General features: G+C 36.9%; 1 pseudogene; it reads right to left on the reverse strand.

The window, feature by feature from the left end:
* Window positions 1-6,167: 6,167 nt before the first annotated feature.
* On the reverse strand, window positions 6,168-6,550 carry LOC147396340 (uncharacterized; annotated as a pseudogene).

Consider the following 6,550-nt stretch of genomic DNA (forward strand, 5'->3'; position numbering starts at 1 on the left):
GAGACTGAGCAAAATCCAAGAAACCCTTGGCGGAGACTGAGCAAAATCCAAGATAACCCTTGGCGGCAACTGAGCAAAATCCAAGATAACCCTTGGAGGAGACTGAGCAAAATCCAAGATAACCCTTGGAGGAGACTGAACAAAATCCAAGATAACCCTTGGCGGAGACTGAACAAAATCCAAGATAACCCTTGACGGAGACTGAGCAAAACTGGCAAAGGAATGAATGAATTTTGGAGAAAACTGATTAGAACGAATAAATCTGGAAGATAATGAATCTGGAAGAGAAATGATTGATTCCAAGAATGATTGAATCTGGAAAAGAATCTGGAGAACGAAAGAATGTTATATCTCCTATGTGAGATCCAATATGCTTTAGTTTGAACCTCAAGGATTTATCAAAGAGTTTTATGAATTTAAAACCTGAGTTTTTATTTCTTTTGAACCTCAAAAGTTTTTCGAAAGAACTGTTATCAAGAGGGTAACCTTACTTTGGGGTTCCTATTATTTTTTTAGGATTAACATTGCTCGAAGACAAAATGCCCCTAGTTTGACAATGACCATGGCCTTGAAAATAATTGTACACATCATAAAAAAATGCCCCTAGTATAAGGGGGAAAAGTTACATTAACAAAAGAAAGAAAATTCCCCTTGTATGAAGGTTTAAAATAATTGATTACCACAAGCGCAATAAAGACTCAACTTTTAATTTTGATTAATTTTATTGAAGGTTTTTAGTCAGGCTCAAGAGTACAAAATTATTTCCTTTCGAGACTCATCATAGAATTCACCCTTATCTCCCTTGGTTCACTTGGGGTAGTAAACATTTTCAGATCGATCGTAGACAAGATACTTGTGGCTTTTGAGTCTATGCCTGGTTTAAGCTAAGTATTGAGCTTGATTATTCGGACTTCTGATGTTTCAGTTCGGATCGCTCTCAGCTTGGGATTTTCTTCTGTTTTTCTTTGTTGCTCTAAATTTTTCCTAGATCGCCTTTTTAGGTTTTCAATCTAGCGAGCTTACTCTAGCTTTTGCCTAGATCGCCTTTTCAGGTTTTCGATCTAGCGAGCTTTTTTTTTCTTCTTGGCTCTGATTGTTGCCAAAGTTGTCCTTTCAGATTTTCAACCTTGCGAGCTTGCCTTAATTTTTGCCTAAGTCGCCCTTTTCGGGTTTTCAACTTAGCAGGCTTCATCATTTTTTATCTTTTTATTTTGTCTCTGAACTTCTGGAGTTGCTGCCTGATCATGCTTTGCTATCTTCTTTGACTTCTCGCACGGTACTTAGGAGGACTTTCATGGGTAAGCTTAGGACTGGGTATAAAAAGAAAAGGATTTTGAGGCTCAAAAACCCAAATGCCCCTTGTGTGGCATTTCCTTTTAAGTTATTTCTTTTTCTTTAAATTTTCTTTCCCACTTTGAATTTCTTTTTCTTTTGAATTTTCTTTGATTTTTTGATTTTTTGTGTGGGGAAATAGAATTTTTTTTTATTTTGATGTGGTCGGGCCTGAAGTAATTTCTCAGGTTGCCTACATACCCCAGAATTTTGGGATCAGACCAAAACGTAGTTCGAAATTCCCTCCCCTAAGTTAGGTGATCGGGCTGAGAAAGAAAAAGGCATAATTTTTTTTTTTTTGAAAAGGCTGCAAAGGGCTGAGAAATGAGATAAAAAACTGGGTAGCAAGGAAATTTGTTCGGCCAAAGATGGCCTCCTTAAATGTAGTGCCGTTTGATTTGGTCAAGGTTGGTTGGTTCTGGTAACTGGATTCCATCATAATTTTGAAGTCTGACAGCTTTTCCTGGTAATATTTCTTTGACGATGAACGGACCTCCCCAATTTGGTTTGAACTTTCCCCGGGATCAAAAATAGGTGCCCTGTTCTCTTTGAGTACTAAATCCCCGACTTGTAAATGACGGGCTTGATTTTCTTGTCAAACGCACGGGCGACTCTTCTTTGATAAGCTTGTACGTGATACAACGCTCTCAGTCGTTTTTTCTCGATCAAATTCAACTCTTCATACCGTTGGCGAACCCAGTCTGCTTCTGACAACTGACTTTCTAACAGAACCCTGAGAGACGGAATCTCCATTTCAACTGGCAAGACTGCTTCCATGCCATACACTAAGGAGTAGGGAGTAGCTCCAGTGTAAGATAGCATTGAAGTAAGATGTGCCCCTAGTGTGAATGGTAACTTTTCTAACTAATCCTGATGTGATTGACACATTTCCCTGATGATTGTTTTGAGATTTTTTACTAACTGCTTCAACCTTTTCATTAATCTGAGGACGGTAGAGAGATAATGTGTGATGCCGGATCTTGAACTTTAAATATAGAGTAACAACTTAAGCTTTGATGTATAACCCATTATCAAATATCAATTCAAAAGGTATCCCCATATCGATTAATAATATGTGATTTGCAACTTAAGATGTAGTGAGGATAGCACTGATACATTTTATAACATCTTCTTTAATTCCATTGATATAGACGAGTATCTAGTCCATGTTGAACAAAACTCAAGCTTGTACCTAACATACCCTCATATGATCACACGAACAAGTCTTTTGAAATTTCTGAGAAAATTCATTATCCCCTTGTGTTCCTCTAGGGATAAGATGGTTTCTATTTGAATCTCTTTAGGAATTTATTTCTGTTCCGAGGTCAATGACCTTTGCTTTTTTGAGCCCGACTCTTATCTTCTTGTCTTTGAAGCTAGATTATTAGTTAATTCGTTAATGCGCTCGAGATATTCAAAAATTTCTTTTGTACAATCAATTCAGAAGGGGCGACAGACACCTCTATAAACTCGACGAACTAACTTGATTCAATAAGAAAGAGTAGGCTCAATCTAAGGAAGACATGACCTTGCTAGAAAAAAGGACTCGAGCTAACCCAAATGACTCATGAAAACTCAATACAACTACCCACAATGGGCCTGATTAGGACTGAGGACTGAGACATTGCTTACAACCAACAGGATTGAGGCACTATGATCTTCAAAGAACAACTGGATGATGTTGAGAAATTTTGAGGTCATTTCTGACTGTTGACTTGATATTGACGTTTACTCTAACTGATCGGATTTACAACCCCAGCTAGACGATAGACGATTGAGCTTAGATACAATGATAACCCTTAAAACCTCTTTGAAGGTGAATTTAACCAATTTCAGTGTCACCCCCTTGATAACATTTTAAATGAACCCTGAGATTTTATTGAATTTTTTGCACCAATCCATTAAAAAGTTCATCTATTTAATGATTATTCAGAAGAAAAATAATTTTACTGCACTCTTGAAAAATATTGATAAATAATGTTTTCATTGAATAACAACTTCAAACATATTTCAATAATTTTTAATGCAAATATATATCTTTTGAAAATCATTTTTCCTTCATTTTCTTTTCTTTTGGAAAATATTTTCTTCTGAAAAATAGTTTTTATTTGGAAAACATTTTCTCTTGAAAAATCTTGTTCTTATGGAAAACATTTTCTAGAAAATACTTTTTTCTTAGAAAACATTTTTTCTAGAGAATAACACTTTTTCTGGAAAACACTTCTTTTGGGAAAAAATTTTTCCTGGAAAATACTTTCTTTTTCTTCTTTGAAAATTTGATTTCCATTTTGATTTAAATGGCCCGGTTCATCAGGATTGTTGGATCGAATTGGGCTGGGTCATTTGCAAGAGATGGATTTTTTTTTGGGTCAGTGCGCCCATTTTAATTTTCAAAACAAAATTTTTTATCCTTGAGGACAACCATACATTCCTTATCTCATCATTCACATACATTCACATGCATTTTGATCTCATCATTCACATCATTCATCAATCAATAGGCTCCATTCAATAAACAACTCGGGAACACCCACGATAAGTTCGAGTCGTGACCTACGGGGAAGGTTTCTAGACTCTAAGCTTACTACGTGCAATGCATTTTTATCTGGCCACCCTTGCCCAAGCACCCCTATATACCTTTCGATACGTGGTGACTTGGTTTGATATATCGTATAGGTGATAATCTAAAACCTCAATTCACTTCTCTGAAGCCAAAAACAGCCAGTTTGATCTCCAGTTGAGAGGTGGCGCACAATGCTGAGCAAGGGCCCACTTAAATACCTCTCGTCTAGAATAGACGTAGTCTATCCCCCTCGTACAGTAGGGTACAGCGGGGCAAGATCTTGCTTAGGCACCGGTTTTGACCAAGAAGTGCAATTGATATACTTAGATTACCTTTTATACCTACGGGTACGAGTCAAGAGTTGTAGCTTTCATAAATGGTTTGGCATCTCACGAGGGGACCGACCACGTACTAGTACTACGTTGGCAATCGGGACATTTGACTGTGTGGGTCACAATAGGTCAAAGGCTCAGGTCGCTCCAGCCTGGGTGCATCAATATAACTCTCAGAATCACCTTATCAGATGGTATTGATGCCCCAGTTCGATATACCCTAAGGTACGTGACTGGAGTTGTGGGTTTCATGAATGACGTCGCATCTCCGAAGAGACCGGGCCACGCACTAGTGCCACGTTGGCTAAATGGGACGTGTAAGTGAGTAAAGCAGTAAACGTGCATGTGGTGTGTGCAAAACAGGGTGGGGTGTGCCCGGGGCCTTTTTCAAACAAATGGGCCCATGGGTCATATCAACCCATTAATGGGCCACAATCATAATGAATACAATCATCAAGAGATTATCAAGATCAAAGTCATGGCATGCAAATAAGGAGGAATTAAAATCAACCAATCAATTAAGACCAATCAATTAATTAAAACCAATTAGTCAATATGTTAGAGTTAATGTTCCATCAATCAAGATATCAAAAGGGCATCATGCACCCTAATCTAGTAGATAACCTATTCAAATATAGACTCATGGAGTTAACTCATCTCATATCATTCAATCCTCATATAACATGGAAACAATATCATCATAACATATCAAGGGAATGTATAAGAATAAGCAACAAATTGCATTAAACCGATAAATTCAAACGAGTTAACTCGACTCATTATGTTCAAAATTGGGTATCATGGCAACACATTATGGTAAAATCACACAAAGAGAATTAAAATAAATAGCACACAAACTAGTCTCTCACGTGATGTAAGATGAGTTCAACTAAGTTGACTCACCTAAAAAATTCACTCCCAAGGTTGATTTTCGAAATCCAATCTCCTTTTTTAATTCTATGGTCCAATCAAAGATCACTTCGTGTGACTCACAATTATCCGAAATTTCAAAGAATATTGAATAGGATGATAATTGTTGAGAGATGAGGAACAATGTCCTTTTTTTTTTTTTTTTTTAAATTCTTTTTTTTTATCGCCACGTGATAAGGTCAATGACCTTTAGCAAGATACGAAATCTTACTAAATTAGTGACATATCGTTCCCTTTTGAATGCCATTAACTAACCAATGAGTGGGACTCACATTTTACATATATATCAACCAAAATCAATTTGGCCCTCAAAGTTTGTTATAGCAAATATGTCCCTTACCATAATTTGTTTGTTGTATAACAAACTCAAAAAAAAGTCATAAAATTGCAATAAAGAGTCTGCCGAGCATTATAAAGGAATTTTATTTTTTTATTTTTTTTATTTTTTTTAAATTTATTTTGCTGTTTTGCCTACAGTTATTTTACTCCAAATAGACTGAACTAAAATCTGGCAAAAAAAAAAAAACTTCTTTTAACTTCATAAAGCCCTATTGTTGCTGAGAAAACCATTCAACAAATTTTGAACCAACCTTTGCATCATGCACAAAACTTGATGCATCATAATTCAATCACTAAGAACCATGGGTTTGAAACTTTGTTTTGGCATCTCATCTCGTCCACGAATGAGACCTGAGTTGTCTCATTCAACAATGAACACCCTCCGCCTTATTTGAGAAACATATCAGGTTTGAGAAGACTTGTCTATCTCAATGGTGGACGATACCGAGATAAATTAGCTGAGTACTCTCAATCTCGGACGAGATTTAAAACCATGCTGAGAACAGTCCAATGAAATTTGGAAGAAAGAGGCTCAAAAGTAGGTTAAAACATAAATAACAAAAAACTCAGGCACATTCAAACTTTAAAAGAAGTCCTAAGATTTTAATGTCCATGTTACTGTGATTATATTCGGCAACCAATCAGAATGTTCCAAGCATCACTCTCAACTGAGCAAATTAAATTTTCACAGGCTCAGCTCGAGGCTTCCAGAGTCCCAGTCTGTACTTGTGGGTGTATTTCAAGATCAGCTTCCTGTGTTTGCAAGGGATTCCACGCTTCTTGAGCTTGAGAATTGGGGTGACAAGTAAATTCTGAAAGTCTCCAATCTTTGATTCGAGCTTTGCTACGTGGGTTTCAACCCCCTTATCTACTCCATTAAGGAACTATGGTATTCTTACCTTCAAAACGTATTGGTTGGAGGATTTAGAGAAAAATCTTGAGAATCCAGGAACCAAAGGTGATTGTGTTGAGAGTGACAGTCGGTTTGAGAGCATTTGCTTCCAAGCCATCGCCATGGCCACGAGAGAGAGAAAGAGAGAGAGAGAGAGAGAGA

Source organism: Akebia trifoliata, chromosome 8, assembly GCF_017979445.1.
Source record: "Akebia trifoliata isolate Shusen 1 chromosome 8, ASM1797944v1, whole genome shotgun sequence".
In the NCBI taxonomy this organism is placed as follows: Eukaryota; Viridiplantae; Streptophyta; class Magnoliopsida; order Ranunculales; family Lardizabalaceae; genus Akebia; species Akebia trifoliata.